Here is a 19620-nt window from a genome sequence, read left to right on the forward strand (position 1 = left end):
ATTTTTTAAATCATTCTACATTAGATGGACTTGAATTTTTATTAATTTTTTTATAAAAAAATTGTACAAATTAAAAAAAAAACACTAAAAAGAAAAAAAAAATAGAGAAAAAAATATGGTTTTTTAGGTTTATTAAAAAATAGAGAGAGTAAAGGATGCTTTCTGTAAAAATATGCAATAGAAAGTTGTAAACTAGTGTAATTATTTGGAGTTCGGATTTGTTAAAATTGAAGGTCAACTTTATGGTAAAATTAATCTATTATCAAATTAATTTGGATTCATTTCGATAATTTAAATCGTACATATTATATAATAAATAAGAAAATTATTCATGCAAAAAATTAAATTTATCAAATATCGATTGTCATATATTATTAGATCATTTTTATTTATAAGACCTACGTGTTTTTTAGAATAGACCGTTTATTTTTGTTATAATACGTAAGTGATTTAATGATGTGATTATTTATATATGATTAACTTAATTTTTTGTATATATATTCTTTTTAACTTATTATATATGATGAATGATTCAGATCATTGATATCAATACATATTAATTCTATAATACTCCAGCTTCAGAGCATCCTCCGAGTACTTTTTTTTTTTGCGTTCAAAAAAAATAAATAAATTTGGACTGATAAATTTATTTAAAATGAATGAATTTAGTGTCATTTGATCGGAATTGGGGTGGCTGTTATGCAGGGGTGCACAGCAACCACTGCTGTGGAGCCAATTGGGCCCTTTTCAGGGTCCATTTTGATAATCCAAACCATTAACATTTTAGATACATCAAGTAGAACATACCTGTAAAAAATCAAGTTAATCGGATATCGTTTACCTATTCATCCACTCACATTTGTATCTACAAAAATAAATAACAATTGTAATTTAAAGTATTAAACTGAATATAAATGTGGGTGGATGAATGGGTAAACGATATCCGATTAACTTGATTTTTTACAGGTATGTTCTACTTGATGTATTCTAAAATGGGAACGGTTTGGATTATCAAAATGGGCTCTGAAAAGGGCCCAATTGGCTGCACAGCACCCCCGCACAGCAGCCACCCCAATTCCCATTTGATCTAAACTCAAATTACTGAACATTAAGGCTTCGTTTGGTAATATGTGTGGGTAGTCAAAAAATCGGCTCATGTCTGTATTTGTAATTTACTTCTTTTTTTTTTTAGTAATTAGTTTAGAGTGATTCTAATTATGCTATTATTTTACCTCTTTACACTCTTTATATGAGATTTTTTTTCCCAATTTTATCTGTGTGTAAAATTACTTTTAAGGACAAAACACTAAAATTAAGGGCTGATTTGGCATGTTCTAGAAAAAACAAAAAGTCAAAAAATTACTAAAAATCGAACAATTATCACTATTCACAAAAATAAAATATAAAAAAAAAACAAATTTACAAAAAAAAAAGTACAAGCCATGAATGCATGACATAGTGATGGGTCTGTCCCCAGTGATGGTACAAATTAAACGGGTGCATAAAAAAATTACACAGGATGGTGTTGTTTTGCCCGTGGAGGCCCATTACGAGTCTCGTTTTAATAATCTGAACCGTTCAATGTGTATAATTCGTTGAGTACTATATGGCTGCAAAAAATCACATTGATCAAATATCGATAACTATATGATCAAATCAGTTTTATATAAAAAAATGGACGGTGAACAAAAACGGTTGACAAAAAGCTAATTCGATGAGATAGGTATCGATATCCGATCAATGTGATTTTTTGCAAGCATATAGTACTTGACGAGTTTTACACATTGAACGGTTTCGATTATCAAAAAGGGACTTGTGGTGGGCCCCTACGTGCCGAACAACGTCATCCAATCCGATCTCGGACTGGAGGCAAGCTTTTCTTATACAGTACTCTGAAGAATGTTGCCCACCATACTGGCTATAAGTCCCAATCACTGTCCGTACGCATTTAGAGATATTAGGGGTAATATAGTAATTTTGTTATTTTATATAATATTTTAATATACATTTTTTTTGTAAAAAGTCAAATTTTTTATCTAAAAAGTCAAAAAGTGCACTTATATAGTTCATCCCAAACAACCCCTAAATATGTTTTATTATCTCCTTACACCCTTTAATCTTCAATCCCTACTTCTTATTTCTTTCTCAATATTTCTTCTCTCTTACACATCTCTTTTTAAAAAGTGAGAATCACAATGTTTTGGTCATAGAAGAAAGCAATGGATGAAGAAACGGTGGTGAAGAACCATCAAAAAGTGAAATTGGTGAGTTTTTTTATTTGTTTGGTAGGTTTTTGTTTCATTTTTTGGACTGTTTTTGACTTTTGTTCAATGTTTCGAAATCAAACAAAATAAAATAGTCCGGCATCATATTTCCGAACAAAAAATATATATGGTAACTAACTGTCGAATAAAAGATACATTTCCGATAAGTCAAGGTTGAATTTTTTTTTAATTTATTTGACTACTCATTACCGTGTATTTTCAGTTTCATTTTTTTATATTTTTTTTTTGGTTAGAAGGATTATGCTTCTATTCATTGCAACAATGCAAGTACTGCATTATTAGTGGACTCTAGTCATGAATTCATTACAGGCGAAATTTATAAAGTTTTTTATAAATATGATTTTTTTTCTTATTTTTAATTTGTATTGAGTTTTATTAATAATTTGACGTATAAATGTATTTATTATCTTTAGATTTTTAGTAGTCGTCAAGCATTAATTAAATGAGCTTTTGATGTTGGGAAGAAGACTGGATTTGTTATTATTATAAAGACATCAGATGCAGGAGGTAATAGCAGAAAACCAAAACTTACACTTGAGCTGCATTCGAATGTAGTGCACTACGTGTAATTATTTGGTTCACAAGAAAGGATGGATGCTCTTACCTCTATCTTATTCTACTTCAAACCTAGCCCTGGATTTAATCATTGGATGACTACGCCCGACATAGGCTATTTGATAGTATCATACTATCGAGTCATTCTTTATCATTTATCCATGCAACGGTGTTTGACGTTTCTACCACTTAGATTAGTACCGATTGCAATACTTGATTGAAGAGATATCTACATAGGGTTTGTAAATGGAAACCATTCTGTGCAAGTATAAACTGCCAAGCTTACTTAGATCATTACCATGTCTTATTTTGTAATTTTACTTATTGATGTTGTTTTAAGTTTATCTGCAACTTGGTCATACTGATCTGATAGCAAATAATTAGATTTGTTTCATCACTTGCGTGCTAGTGGATGGGACAAAGCATATACGACCCGTATTCATAAATTCTGTACGCTTGTCAGTCCTAATGTAGTAGTTATCGAAACTATCGATATAGACAAATTGTGATAACATGTTTGATTGATGGATGCAAACAATGACAGATTTTATGAATGCTTTTATAGATGTTTGTACACTTGATGTTTTTATGAATATTTCTATGAATACTTTTTATGTATGATTTTATGGATGCGTGTTTGATTTATGGATGCTTGAAGGAAAAAGTAAATCACCAAACAACCATCATGATAATAGTTTGGCAATATGATACTAGAGTAATCTAATTTATATAGCAATATATCATTGAACAGTCACTTCACAAGTGGCCCGAATTAATTTATTGTTATCATCCAATCGAATGACAACATATTGCTGAGAAAAAAAGTTTGTCTTGTAACATGACACTGAATTAATTCAAAATCATTAGTATTGTATTACCGAACAGGCCTAGCATAAATTTAAAAATTATTATTTGGAAGAAAGTGGCTCTATAAATGTATAGTAACAAAACGCTGGAGAAATCTATTTTTTCGGGCAACATAACATCGAAGGAATGTAAATTGTTTAGCATTGTGTGACTGAACATGCATTTCATTGTGAATTCCACTCACTATCTTCCCTGCATCTCTCTCTTTCACTTTGCTGCGTCCTTCTCTATTCCTTTATTTTTGCTCCAAAAATTTAGTGTGTTTGGTTTGAGTTTTCTGGATTAAATTTTTTGAAAATTGAGTTTTTTGGTTTTCGTGTTTTTTTTTATTTATTTAAATTTTTAGTGAATATTTTTAAAATTTTAAACATTTTTTTTTACTTTTTTAGATACACCTTACTTAGATGTATTTAAAAAGTAAAAAATGTATGAAAAAATATTTTTAAAAAATTAATAAATACATGAAAATATAAAAAATGTATTGAATTTTCGTATTTTTTTTGTATTTTTGGTATTTAGTAAATTTTTAAAAGGTTTTTTTTCACAATTTTTTTACTTTGTAGGTATATTTATGGTAGGTATGTCTAAAAAGTAAAAAAAATTACTTAAAACATTAAAAAAATTCAATAAAAACAAAAAAATATGAAAAACAAAAAAAAAAATAGAATTTTCTGAAAAGTGTTTTTGGAAAAGTGTAACCAAGCAAAGCAATTGGTGTAAAGAGATAAAAGGGTTTTAAAGAGTCTTACTTTAAGATTAATTTTGATAATATAATAGGTGTAATGAGAATTATATTTTTTTTTTAGTGACGTAATGAGATAAAGGGTATAAATAAATAAAGTAATGGTACAAATAGAATCACTCTTAGTGTATCCAAAAATCTTTTTAAAAAAATGGGCTTATAATGAGTATAGCCAAACAAACATGGTTCAAGTTGTATGTGGTGCAAGACAATTAGGGGGGCTAAACAATGAGTTTATTGCACGCGGCTATAAAATGGAGACTAGGGTTTTTTGGGTAGGGCACGGAGGGTGCGACGAACAACGAGAAGAGAGGGAGAGGTGCGTCAATTTTAGGGCATATGTTGAAACCCTAATCGTTCTTGATTGTTCTCCATAGATCTTTGTTTAATTCTTTTGAATTCGCAGCCTTTAAATCAAGTATTGAAACTTTTTGTTATTGTGCCAGTTGCGGTAATTCCAGCCGTTATTGCTGGAGGTTATGTCGGTTGTCGCACTGCCAAGTTGTAAGTGTTATTTTTCTCCCATCTTTAATGGTTTAGATTGGTAGATAGATTAATTTACTAACCATTCAAATATGTTTCAGAAACTAGAAACAAAAATCAAATCAAATAAAAACTGATGGCCTGCCCTTGTGTCACGACCCGCCAACGTGACCAGACCAAATTGTCCAACAAGAGGAAATAGTAATACAAAGTTAGCATTCTCCAAGTGTTCTCTCTAAGTCTCTCTTGTGTGTGCAATCCCCTAGCTCCCTTCCACAAAAGGCTTACTTAGATGCAAGCAAGGCGTGCTACAAGCATCTAAGGCCGCACGGTTGGCTTGGAAAGACTGAGGGTTGGTTAAGCAAATCCAAGGCCGTGACACTTGGATCAAGCAAGGATTTTTGGGTAGTGTTTTTTGATTGGTTCCTTACCCAGCCAAATCCTACATCATTCTGTTACAATCTTTGAAGAGGATAAGAGAAACTCACTTTTACTAGAAAAGAAAAGAAACGAAACGTCAATAACTTACTTACCAGAAGACACATACATTGTTGAGAGGCTTTTAAAGAGCTTTCTGAATTGCCATTTTTGGAAAGAAACTATTATATCTTGGCAAGAAGGACCCTTGCTTATTGTTGAGACTTCTTGATTCATGATTTGTATGTAAATATTTTGCTTTTAATAATTTATCTACGTTGACAATATATTTAGTTCCATTACTTGATTTGTCTAGGCCGAAAGCCCTTGTGCATCCTGGAAAACAATAATCTCAGTAGAACAAAACTTCAATGAAAAAAAATTAAGAAGGGAATGAGAGAATCATGACATAATCCCTCTACATTTTCATCTCCGTGTGTGCCTTCCACTCATGTACAAGTAACAAAGTTCAAATTGAGGAAGTAGATCTCTTCCTCCCATCATCTATTATAAACCATGACCATTATCTAATTTTCTTGATTTCTTTAGGTTTTCTTTTTGTGGGTCGTGTTGCATTTTTTTGTATGGAATAGCACTTGCTTTTTTTTTTTTAAAATATCGATCAATTTGGATTTCATCTTTGTATCTAATGAGTTGGGGTCTTCTATTGTTTTGTGTTTTTTTGTTTTTTTTGTCAACTACCATATTAAATGGGTCTGAATCAAACTGTAGTCAGTGCATTTTTCTTCATATCAGGACTTCAAATGATTCCTGCATACATACCATGTGAACTTTAACTACCACCTATCTCACGATCCAAACCCACCCCTAGAGGCTTAGGTCATGACCGGCCAGTAATTCCAGATTACCTTTGGCCTCAATAACAAAATCATATCATTATATATAATCGGGGAATAGCGGAAGCAATAACAAAATATAATTAAGTTCATTGAGCAGTGCTTATATGATAACTTCATAATAGATCAAGTCATTCATTATACCATATTATAAATAATAATACAAAATCTTTTTGAGCCATGCTCGATTTTCATTAATATTAACGAGGCAACTCGAGCTCGAACCTAGTTAGTTATTGAGCAGAGCGCGAGCTCAATAAATGAGTTTGGTAAGCAAATGAGTTGAGTTCGAGCTCAGCAAAACTCGACTAGGCTTGTTTGCAGTCCTACATAGGAGTGTGGATTAAACTACACTTTAAAAGTGTGAGGTGGTCATTGGAGTACCACTGGAAATCTCCTAGAGAGAGAAGCTTTCACTGTTCTTTGGAACTGGTAATAAAAAGTACATTTAGGGCCTGTTTGATTTGGAGTAATAGATTGACTGTGCAACTCAATTAGTAGGATAAATAAGTGTAGGATTATTAATACTTATCTCCATATAGTATTGAATATTCCTTGATTTTGTGGGATTAGAAGTACTACGTATTACTTGGCCGGCCATCATTTATGTCATCCAAACGTAAAAATATGCATATCAATGGATTAACAATCCAATCCTATGCTCTAATACTGGAATCAAATAGGCTCTTAGATTAAATGCATTTAAAAAGTAAAAATAATTTACTAAAATACGAAAAAGTTCAGTAAAAATAATTGTCTCATATCATTTTGGTCCCTACACTTTTAATTGGTTCAATTTTGACCCTTAATTTTAGATTTTGTGTCAATTTGGTCAAATTGATAATACCTTTAGTGTTTTTGTGAAAAAATTATTACTAAATTAATTGAGATTAACTCACTGAATTGAGCAAATTTATAATTGTCTATAAAATCATGACATATGCCCACTTATGTACTTATTTTTTTATTAAAAAATGTTGACAATTTTATTCAATTGGACTAAATTGAGACAAAATTATAAATTCAAAGTCAAAATCGAGTGAATTAAAATTACAGAAACTATAATGACACAATGATTAAAATACAAGGACTAAAGTATAATTTACCCTTGATTATATAAACACGCTTTCTTCACTTAAAACCCTAAATTAAAACCCCACTCCTTTATTTTATATTTGATTTTCTTCCTTTGATTGAACCCATAAAAATAGTAAATCTAATTTCTCTATAAATATGTAATTAAATAAATCTGTGTGTTTGGTATTGGGTGAATAAATTTGCCATCATTTTGTTAATTTTTATTTTTTAAAAACTTTTTCATGCTTTTTTTTTGCTTGAATCAGATAATCTGTTCAATTGTTGGTGAATTTCTGTGAGTTTCCTGTTGGATTGTGGGTTGAATTTCTGATAATTTTTGTGAGTTGAATTTCTCTACTATTTGGATTCATTATATAGTCACGGAGCGTTGGTCACTGTTTTTGATGGCTTTTTTATAGCGATCCCGGGTTTACCCTTGTTGTACAGTGATCCGGATATGTGTCCGTGGATGTTGGTAGTTGTCTATTATCTTGTTTGCATCCTTTTTACTTTGTATATTGAGTTATAGGATGTGTTGGGCAGGTTTGTTACAGGTTGGTTGTGTTTGGGAGCCTAGTGTTGCTGCCCAGATTTTTGGACTTCGCTCGAGCGAGGAGTTGGTCGCTCGAGCGAGAGTTGAGTTCGTGTCTGGTGGATCGAGCCAGGGTGGCTTCGCTCGAGCGAGCGATTACGCCTGGTTCTGGACCTGAGAGTTTCATTTCTTGGCTCAAGCGAGCTTTCTTCGCTCGAGCGGTCTGGTTGTTCTTCGCTCGAGCGAGAAGTCTGTCGCTCGAGCGTGCTTCTGGTTGCAGACCTGAGGGTTTGAGTTGTTGGCTCGAGCGAGCATTCTTTCGCTCGAGCGCACTTCTGAGTTTTCGGCTCGAGCGAGAACTTCTTGGCTCGAGCGAGTGTTTTCTGTGTCTGGTCGCTCGAGCGACAAAGGCTTCGCTCGAGCGAGTGTGTTTTATATCAGCGGACAGTAGCGTTTTTGAACATCACTTTTTCACTTCCTTTTCTTTCTAACCCTAGATCGAGACTCTCTCTCTCTAGACTTACATTCTCTCTAAGATTTGATCTCCCTAGAGTGTGAATCTAGCCTAGGGCCTTTGTTAAAAAGATAGACGGCGTTGAGAGTTTCGTTTTAATCTGAAAAAGTGTGGGTTTGGAGCACGTTGATCTTTGAGTCTTCATCTCCTTTTTGGCTCAAACTTCGAGGTGGGAATATCCTACTCCTCTCTATGGATTTTGTCTTTAAATTTTAGTATTTTGAGATGTTGGGGTTGGTTTGGTAATTTGGTGAAAGTTTGGGGCTTTTGTGTTATTTTACAAAAGTTGGGGTTTTATTCATAATAAACCTAGATGCATGTTTGGCATAGAGAAATGGAATAAATGTTGAATCAATGATGAAAATGGGACCTAAGGGTTGAAATGTTAATTATGGAAAATGACCTAATTACATTGTTTGATTAATTGGGATAATTAATTGTGAGAAATGAGAACATGAAATGAAATGGTTGAGATTGGGAATATATGGGGTTAAAGGGTGTAGTTGAACTATTTATCACTCACCGAAATGAAATGTTGATTGAATATCCATTGTGCATTTATTTTCTGTTTAGAAATAACTGCTTTGGGCTATCGGTGGAGGATAGTCGTGATTGTTGTAGACAATGCATGATGATTAGGCAAACGGAAACTAATCAATGGAATGTGTCATGGAATTTGACGGTTGATAGAATACATTAACTGTATGTATTGAGTGATTGTATATAGAACCAATGTGTTTGTATACGTTATGTGTAGAGGAGGAGATGGGGGATGTACTCCGCGGTTTAGGGGAAGATAGAGGATGAACCTCTAAACCGGATAGTGTTGGGAGAAGATAGGGGATGAACTCCGTAGATACAGCTCATATGCTTGTCTAGATAAGTGAAGATAGAGCTTATATGCTTATCTTTGTGAAGTGTGGATATAGCTTATATGCTTATCTGTGAATGTGGGATATTGTTGTTATACATATCTGTTGAGAATGTGGATATAGTTTATATGTTTATCTGTGAATATGGGATATAGTTTTTATACTTATCTGTTGAAAAAGGAAAAATCAAAAGTAACTTGGACTCTTAAGTCGTATGACATAAAATGTGATTTATGTGGATGTATCAGTGTTAGCCATCTATCAATTGCTAATCTTTTAGTCATTGTTCATGGTTGGTTTAGTGTATTTCTACTGGGCTGTGGCTCACCCTATATGGGAATATCATTTTCAGGTACAGGTAGCATGCCACCTCCAAGGACATAGCTTGGGAGGCTAGAGGCGGACATACTTTTGTCGTTTTATTTTGATGTATTACATGTAAATTCAAGCCAAGGGCTTAATGTGTAAATGAGTTAGTACTCTTTGTTGTAACCAAGTGTTAACTTGGAAAGCTGTAAGCCCATAGGGCATTTGCTTTTGTTGTTAACATGTAATACTTTGTGTAATGAAACTCAGATAAATGGAAGAATGTGGAACTTTTACATATCAATGCATATCTATATTGATGGGTTTAATGTTGTTATTTTGAGGGCGTTACATTTTTCCTGTTCCTTTTGGCTTCAATTAAGTGAAATTTGCATATTAGCTTCATTTTCAAGTGAATTTCGCCAAGGTTTTGGGTGAATAAATTTGCCAGTATTTTGTAAATTTTAATTGTTTAATACTTTTTCATGCTTTTGTTTTGCTTGAACCAGATAATCTGTTCAATTGTTGGCAAATTTCTGTGGGTTTCATGTTGGTTTGCGGGTTGAATGTCAAATAATCTTTGTGGGTTGAATTTCTCTTCTATTTGGATTCATTATACAGCCATGGAGTGTTGCTCATTGTTTTGATGCCTTTTTCTTGTTCCTCCTTCTGCCTTCAGTGAAATTTGCGTATTAGCTTCATTTTCAGGTGAATTTTGCTAAGGCTTTGGGTGAATAAATTTGCCATTATTTTGTTAATTTTTATTTTTTAAAAACTCTTTCATCCTTTTGTTTTGCTTGAATTTCTGTGGGTTTTCTGTTGGATTGATCGTTGAATTTCAATAATCTTTGTGGGTTGAAGGTTGAATTTCAAATAATCTTTGTGGGTCGAATTTCTATTCTAGTTGGATTTATTATACAATGATGGATCCCAGAAAGTGTAGCTTTGGATATGAAAATGGTAAAAAGAATCCAAGAATAAAAAAAATTAATTCAATCTGAGGGAGCTCTTGCACACATTTCAGATTCAAAGAATTTGAAGATTTTGTGAGTGAGGAGCCTAGTCATGAAACTAGCAATGAGCACGTGTTGTATGAGCAAATGGATAGAATTGGAAAGTAAATCTGGATTTGAGATTTTTCATTTCTGTGTGTGTGTGTGTGTGTTTGTGTTTGTGTTTGTGGAGGTTGGGTTTTGTTTTGTGATTTTTTTTTTCTTCTTCTGTTACTTTGTCGAGATTAATTGGTGGCGCCATATCCAAACCAAGTTTGAGTATGGAAAGGACCCACTTTCCCCATCGTACAACTGCAACTTCCTTACTCCCCTCTTAGTCTTCTTAGTATAACGTGAAATATTCTGAACGTACCGTTAGCGAATGTATGCCGCCTTAAAAAGTGCACGACCACGGTAACTCCGCTTATATCCACTGACCGTCGGTGTCCTTGACCTCCGGTACGCAAAGGGGGTTCGATACTGGCTGCTTCCTATTCTTTCCATTTTTTATGAAACACTCCAAATCTTTTATCCTACAAATTTTGTTGATTCTCTTACCTCTGCTAACCCTTCTGTTCAGACACCTTAGCTTTGATATATTTGCCCTCTGCTCCTCGTACACCGAAACAAACTTCGCCGGAGCTGACCGCCGGCTCTCTTCCCACAGCCCTATTTGCCATGTCAAAAAGCGATCTACACATTTGAGTAAACTGCCCGTAATTCTCGGGATACTCTTCTAAGGAGTACAACAATGTATACCAAATAAATCAACAAAAAAGACAAAGAAAAGGAGGGACGAAATAAGGTACCAGAAAGCAACTTCACCACAATAGCTATCCTACTGCAAAAGCATATTCCTCTATGCCATAAAATATTTTCTGGTACCAAATATATAGCAAAACTGGCCCGCGTGTAAGGACGAAGATTTCCCATTCAAAAAAATTCAAACGCATTTATTTTCCCGCCTTTGCTTTATGTCTATCATTCTGGGGAAAATATTTTCTTTACAGCCACGCAAACCCCCAGAAGAGCGACACGTGTATAGCACTATCTGGCAAAGGAATCAAAAGTACTCACACCACTCACACCTGGGCCTGGGTGTGACTTCCTTTTTACTACATTCATACACGTGTCCATAAGTATAGCAATGGACGGCTCAGATCAGTGGGAGGGGGGGCGTTGGTAATATTAATACAACGCCCCCCAGTCACACCACTCACACCAGGTTTTTTAACTAATAGGGAGGCCTTGTACGGCTGGTGTGAGTTCACTGTTTACCACTACAAAATGCCTCGCCAAGCCTCTTTCCGTTTTTATGCCAAGAATGTTTTCCTCACTTACCCACAATGCCCATGCCCAAAAGAACAACTCCTAGAACTCCTACAATCTCTCCTCCAACTAGCCTGTTAGCCATACTACATACTTGTCGCAAGGGAGCTCCATGAAGATGGAAACCCTCACCTTCATGCCATGGTTCAATGCACGAAGAGGATCCAAACCTCAAACCCGAGATTTTTCGATCTCACTGGAACCAACGGGAGGATCTACCATCCAAATATAGAAAAACTCCACTCCCCAACAGCAAGTAGACAGTATATACAGAAAGAGGGCGAGTTCGTCGAATGGGGAGAATTTTCAGCTAAGGGGAAAAGTCCTTCGAAAAACAAAGACGAACTCTGGAGGGGAATACTTGGCGAAGCAGAAACGGAGGAACAATTCTTTGCTCTCTGTAAAGAAAGATGTCCTACCGATTACGTCACAAAATACCCCCAATTAAAAATATTTTCGAGGGATCATTACAAAAGAGAGAGGCCCCCATATACTAGCCTCTTTAATTCATTTCCTTTCTTACATGAAGAAGTAAAAAAATGGGCAGAAAATAATATTTTGTTTGTAAGTCGAAATTTCGTTCAGTACGAGTTATGTTAAAATTGTTGTCTCTCCATTTGGAGGGAAGAAGACTTCCTTAGATTAGGGATACACAAAAACAATATCAATAATTTATATACTGATGAAGAACTCTCTTCCTCCTCTGATAACAGGAACCAGAGCAGAGGCCCATCCGCCCAATCTCCCTCTACCTCGAAGGACCCTCAAGAACAGGCAAAACCGCCTGGGCCAGAAGCCTCTGACGACACAATTACTTCTCTGGCAGAATAAGCTTCAAGGACTACGACCAAGACGCCGTCTACAACGTCATAGACGACATCAAATACTCGACAGTCCCTACTGAATTAATGAAGAATTTAGTAGGCTGCCAGAGAGATTTCCACGTATTTGTTAAGTTCCAATCAGATCTCACTATTAGAGGAGGAATTCCTTGTATTTTATTAACAAATGGGGACAGTAGTTGGTTAGATGCAATGTCCCCAAAAATGAGAGAATGGTTTGATGTTAATGTAACCACTGTCATGATTAATGAAAAATTTTATTAATTTTATTTATGAAACCACTCAAAATTTTATTTACTTACTACATTTCCCTTATCATCAACTATTACACCATGAGTCACATCACTATTTTTTACACTGATGATTACATTTCGTAAAACATTAGAAAATTCTGCTGCATCCATAACAACTGATCCTCTACGATCAACTTCCTCTTTGCTAACACTAACCTCTGAAATCGATGGACCAAGATCAACATCACTAGTGTCATCACCACCTCTGCGTACATCAATCTCTGACAAACTCAGACGACCTCTGCGTTCATGAATAACTGAACCACTTTCCCCAAAACCTCCTAACAACAAATCTCTTCGCCTCTTAGTCCCCAATCTAGTTTCAATCCTTTCCCACTGACTAGTGTGGAATTGTTACATATTGCCTCGTCGTTGGTTACTATATCAACCTTTACTTTGGGGATTGGTTTGCTAGTACAGGATAATGGTAAAGAAGAAATTAAATTAAAGCAAGCAAAGGATGAAATTACAACTGAGGTGCAAAAAGTGAAAGTGGACACCATTGCGGAGTTGAAGAAGCTGCAGTCAGAGAAATGGTGTCAATCTTTATTGACTGTAGCTTCTTCAACTCCGCAATGGTGTCAACCTTCACTTTTCGCACCTCAGCTATAATTTCAGCCTTTGCTTGCTTCAATTTAATTTCTTATTTACCATTATCATGAACTCGCAAACCAATTCCTAGAGCAAAGGTGGATACAGTAACCAACGACGAGGCAATATGTAACAATTCCACGCTAGTCAGTGGGAAGGGGGTTGAAATTGGTTTGGCGCCACTCAAACTTGGTTTGGGTATGGCGTCACCAATTAATCTCAACAGAGTAATTGAAAAAGAAAAAAAAAGAAAACATCACAAAACAAATCAAAACCTCCAAAAACACCAACACAAACACACAGAAACGAAAAATCTCAAATCGAAATTTACTTTCCAATTCAATCCATTTACTCATACAACTCGTGCTCATTGCTAGTTTCATGACTAGGTTCCTCACTCACAAAATCTTCAAATTCTTCACTATCAACAGAATCTGAACTCTCTGCAAGAGCTCCCTTAGATTGAATTAATTAATTTTTATTCTTCGCTTATTTTTCCCATTTTCATATCCAGAGCTACATTTTCTAGGATACATGACTATATAATAAATCCAACTAGAAGAGAAATTCAACCCACAATTCAAACAGAAAACCCACAGAAATTCAACCCACAATTCAACAGAAAACCCACAGAAATTCACCAACAATTGAACAAATTATCTGATTCAAGCAAAACAAATGTATGAAAAGTTTTAAAAAATAAAAATTAACAAAATAATGGCTAATTTATTCACCCAAAACCAAACACAGATTTATTCATCCAAAACCTTGGCGAAATTCAATGAAGCTAATACGCAAATTTCACTGAAGCCAGAAGGAACAGGAAAAAGGCATCGAAACAGTGAGCAACACTCCATGGCTGTATAATGAATCAAAATAGAAGATAAATTCAACCACAAAGATTATCCGACATTCAACCCACAATCCAACATGAAACCCATAGAAATTTGCCAACAATTGAACAGATTATCGGATTAAGCAAAACAAAAGCATGAAAAAGTTTTTAAAAAATAAAAATTAACAAAATACTGGCAAATTTATTTACCCAAAACCTTGGCGAAATTCACCTGAAAATGAAGCTTTACGCAAATTTCACTTAATTGAAGCCAAAAGGAACAGGGAAAAGGCATCGAAAATAGTGTGCAACACTCTGTGACTGTATAATGAATCCAAATAGAAGAGAAATTCAACCCACAAAAATTATCTGAAATTCAACCCACAATCCAACAAGAAACCCACAGAAATTCACCAACAATTAAATAGATTATCTGATTCAAGCAAAACAAAAGCATGAAAAAGTTTTTAAAAAATAAAAATGGGTTCAATCAAAGGAAGAAAATCAAATATAAAATAAAAAAGTTAGGACTCACCAGTTCCCAGCCTCATCGCCATTTCCACATAGCTAGGAAAGCTTTGAGCGGAGTGGGGTTTTGATTTAAGGTTTTAAGTGAAGAAAACGTGTTTAGATAATCAAGGGTAAATTATATTTTAGTCTTTGTATTTTAATCATTGTGTCATTATAGTTTCTGTAATTTTTAATTCACTCGATTTTGACTTTAAATTTATAATTTTGTCTTAATTTACTCCAATTCAATAAAATTATTGACAATTTTTAATAAAAAAATAAGCACAAGATTTTATAGACAATTATAAATTTGCTCAATTCAGTGAGTTAACCTTAATTAATTTAGTAATAATTTTTTTGCAAAAACACTAACGGTATTATCAATTTAACCAAATTGACACAAAATTTAAGATTAAGAGTCAAAATTGAACCAATTGAAAGTGTGGGGACCAAAATGACACAAGGCAATTATTTTTAATTAGTGATTTTTTTTTCGTATTTTAGTAAATTATTTTTACTTTTTAGATGCATTTAATTTGAGAGCCTATTTGATTCTAGTATTAGAGCATAGGATTGGTATGCATATTTCTACGTTTGGATGACATAAATGATGGCCGACTAAGTAAATATGTAGTACTTTTAATCCCACAAAATCATAGAATATTCAATACTATATGGAGGTAGGTATTAATAATCCTACACATATTTATCCTATTAATTGAGGCCCTAAATGTATTTTTTATTACCAGTTCCAGAGAACAGTGAGAGCACCTCTCTATAGGAGATTTCCGGTGGTACTCCAGCATCCTTCTCACACTTTATAAGTGTAGATATATCTGCACTCTTAAGTAGGGCTGCAAACAAGACTAGTCTAGTTTTGCTGAGCTCGAGCTCAATTCATTTGCTTACCAAACTCATTTATTGAGCTCGAGCTTTGCTCGATAACTAACTAGGTTCGAGCTCGAGTTGCCTCGTTAATATTAATGAAAATTGAGCATGACTCACGAGCAATTTGATTCATTTGCAATCCTACTCCTAGACCATGTTTGTTTAGCTATTTGGAGAGGGAGATTGGACTAATAGTCTGTGGGACCTACCAAAAGAGTATTTGCTTTGGAACATGAGTGAGGGGATTAACTATCCCCTTGGACTAGTATGACTACCAATCCACACTCCTAGGCAGGGCTGGAAACGAGTTTAGTTGAATTTTGCTGAGCTCTAGCTTAACTCAATTGCTTACCAAACTCGTTTATTGAGCTCGAGCTCAGCTTGATAACTAACTAGGTTCGAGCTCGAGTTGTCTTGTTAATATTTAATGAAACTCGAGCTTGGCTCAATAAGATTTTTTATTATTATTTATATTATTTGATACACAAATAATGTATTTATGCTATTATTCATATATAAATTAAATACATAAATAATATATTTATTACATAATTTAAATAAAGATAAATGAGCCGACCTTATTCGAGCTTGAACTCGACTCGTTTACTAAATTGCCGAGCCCTTAACGAGCTGAGATAGCTTGCGAGCAATTTTACTCATTTGCAGCCCTACCCCTAGACCATGTTTGTTTAGCTATTCGGAGAGGAAGATTGGACTAATAGTCTGTGAGACCTACCTAAAGAGTGTTTTGCTAACATGAGTGAGGGGATTAACTATCCCCTTAGTATCCCCTTAGACTTGTAAAACCCGCATTAGTAGGACTACCAATCCCATGGAGGAATTGGAATTAGAAATTGATTGAGTTAATTATTGAATTTCTAAATGATTTTTAAGTAAAATTTATATTTTTTAGAATATACTTTATAAAACATGCTGAGTCTCCAACATTGCACATAGAAATTTTCATGACCATCAGTCCAAACTAGAAGCACTGTTGCCGTACAACCCTGAAAGATTTTTGATTATTATAAAAAGCACTACAACTTTAATCCTCCCGGAGCAAAAATAAATAAATTAGAAAACAATATGATATAACCCTTAAACGTGCTTGTAGAGATAACACTATAATACCCAACAACATTATACAACAATAAAAATAAAAGAAGTGAAGAATTTGACAATTTGTTGTGGGTTTAAATAACAACGTTCAATATCCAAGAAGTTAAACAATGTTGCTCCCATGGTTAAACGTGCAACAATCAAGTTGGGTAGGAACAGAAAATGTTTAGGGTACAAAAAAGCCACATCTATCCAAGTCACATTCTTTTCTTCTTCTAGTTTTCAGAAAGATTTAAACATGTGAAGCTACAATTCCTGAAAGCAATTCACATTTGCAAAAGAATAACAAAGTTCTTTATATGCAAAAGAACCTACACACCTCAGCTCTTTATATCAGCTCTTTATATTATTGTGCATTATTGATTTTGTAAAATATTTTTTTTATAAATATTTTACTCTTTAGATATACCTACGGTACATCTCAAAAAATAAAAAATATATTTGAAACTTAAAAAAACATTTATTAAAAATATGAAAAATAAAATAAACTCAATTTTTTTAAAAATAAATTCAAAAAATTTAAACCAAACTAGGTGATTATTTATTAGCTTTCAATAATAGTGAGAATCATTGTTTGGTGGAGTTTTGGAAATGTGATTCCACACCTTGGTTTGAATGTTGTGTTTGGTTAGAATTTTTAAAAATTGATTTTACACCCACTTGTGTTTGGTTAGAATTTTTAAAAATTGATTTCACACCCACTTTTGAAAACACGTCTACTCGGTCATCCTCTCGCACATCTAGCTGGTTGACTGGAATAGTGTTTGCATGTTTGGGGTTTTTTTTTTTTTTTTTTTTCCGGGCAATTGGCACCTTATTTTTTATATTTTAAATAAAAAATATTTTTAAAATTTTGTATGAGTTTTGAATAAAATTTTGAGTTGTGTGTTTGGTTATGAGTTGTAAATTTTTAAATCAAACAACTTTTCTAATTTCAAAAATTCAAAACTCAATTCAAAACTTTTTTCAAAACTTATAACCAAACAAATTTTTTCTTTTCAAATTATAATTAAAACTCATAAATTCAAAATACAACTCTACCAAAAAACTACTTTTGGATTAACTAAACCACCACAACCCTTAGTGTACTTTGATTCCCTTATACCATTATATATAAGGTTATAAGCAAAACCCTAAATTCAGCAAATTCACCCGTTGCAGCAGCTCTCTCTCTCAGCAGCTCGCAACCCTCTCTCAACAACTCTCTCTGTCTCAGACATTTAGCTACCATGGCAAACTTCTTTAGACGAGGTATATCTTTCTAGATTCATACGTATCTTTATTTTCTTTTCGTGTTTGTGTTGGTGTTTTTGGAGGTTTTGTTTTGTGATGTGTTTTTTTTTTTTTTTTTTTTTTTTTCTTTCTCAGTTACTCTGTCGAGATTAATTGGTGGCGCCATACCCAAACCAGGTTTGAGTGGGGCAAAACCAGTTTCAACCCCCTTTCCACATACTGGTATGGAATTGTGACATATTGCCTCGTTGTTAGTTACTGTATCAACCTTTGCTCTGGGGATTGGTTTGCTACTTGATGATGCTAAGTCAGCCTAACTCACAAACTTTGAAGAAAGACAAATAAGAACACAATGAGAGTTTGAGAGAATGCCTTTTGTATTCCCTTCAAGAAAGCTTTACAACTCTTAGATGGTTTGGAGCAAATGAGCTCCTCTCCTATTTATAGGCACTCTTGGCCTCTCATAAAACACTCTAGAAGCCACTAGGAAGTACATGGAGAAGCTTCCTTTGGAAGCCTTCTTTACAAGCTACAAGAATGTTCTAGCCTTCTAGAACTATCTATACAAATATCTAATTATATGTACAAATGTATAGGTTCTTGATTTTCCTAGGTCTTTCTAGAATTCTCCATAGTCTTCTAAAGTTTGTTAGGGAGTTCTAGATCCTTCCATTAGCCTCTATAGCAAACCAATCCCCAGAGCAAAGGTTGATATAGTAACTAACGACAAGGCAATATGTAACAATCCCACACCAATCAATGAGAAGGGGGTTGAAACTGGTTTGGCGCCATTCAAACCAGGGTTGGGTATGGTGCCACCAATTAATCTCGACAGAGTAATTGAAAAAGAAAACATCACATAACAAAACCTCCAAAAACACCAACACAAACACACACAATTAAATTGAGGCAAGCAAAGGATGAAATTATAGCTGAGGTGCAGAAAGTGAAGGTTGACACCATTGCGGAGTTGAAGAAGCTGCAGTCAGTGAACACAAGCACAAACAACTTGAAGAAGACGAACAAGTGGTTTTGGTTTTGGTAGTCTTGTGCCCGAAAGAGTAATTTGAAGCTATCTATTTTGAAATCATTATTATAGTATAGAAAATATCGAAATGGGTTTTCAATATAGATAGTTTCAATTCAAATTCAATTGTAATTTTCATCAACCAATCAATAGTTTGTATTTTGAGTTATTTTTTTGGTTATGTATATTTTAAGTTATTAACTAAGCAAAAAACCGCATTTTAGTAGATCAAAAAAAAAACTTTAGTAATTTAAAGTTGTTCTTGTATTTCTTCTTGTGTGGTGCATGAACATATATTGATAGCATTACCTACTAAAGTCTTGTTCCTAAATGTGCTACTAGAGATTGAGTAATATTTTAATAATTATTTAAGTAGTTCAAATTTACTATAAACTAATTAACTCAACTTGCTATAATCCCCATTCTCAAGTTCACCCCCCCCTCCCCCCCCCCC

The 19620-nt window shown here is 33.9% G+C and overlaps 1 long non-coding RNA gene across 3 annotated transcripts; it reads left to right on the plus strand.

Moving 5' to 3' along the window:
- The first annotated feature begins 4818 nt into the window (after positions 1 to 4818).
- Positions 4819 to 19440, plus strand: LOC114284439 (uncharacterized). Of its 3 annotated transcripts, none has more exons than XR_014334991.1 (3): positions 4854 to 4953; positions 18068 to 18157; positions 19072 to 19440. It is a non-coding gene; the product is annotated as an uncharacterized LOC114284439 (long non-coding RNA). The 3 variants fall into 3 exon arrangements; XR_014334992.1 differs by having other exon boundaries at positions 19083 to 19440; XR_014334993.1 differs by lacking the exons at positions 18068 to 18157; positions 19072 to 19440 and adding an exon at positions 12542 to 12943 and having other exon boundaries at positions 4819 to 4953.
- Positions 19441 to 19620: the final 180 nt, after the last annotated feature.

This window comes from Camellia sinensis, chromosome 7 (assembly GCF_055761805.1).
Source record: "Camellia sinensis isolate YWXY chromosome 7, ASM5576180v1, whole genome shotgun sequence".
Taxonomy (NCBI): Eukaryota; Viridiplantae; Streptophyta; class Magnoliopsida; order Ericales; family Theaceae; genus Camellia; species Camellia sinensis.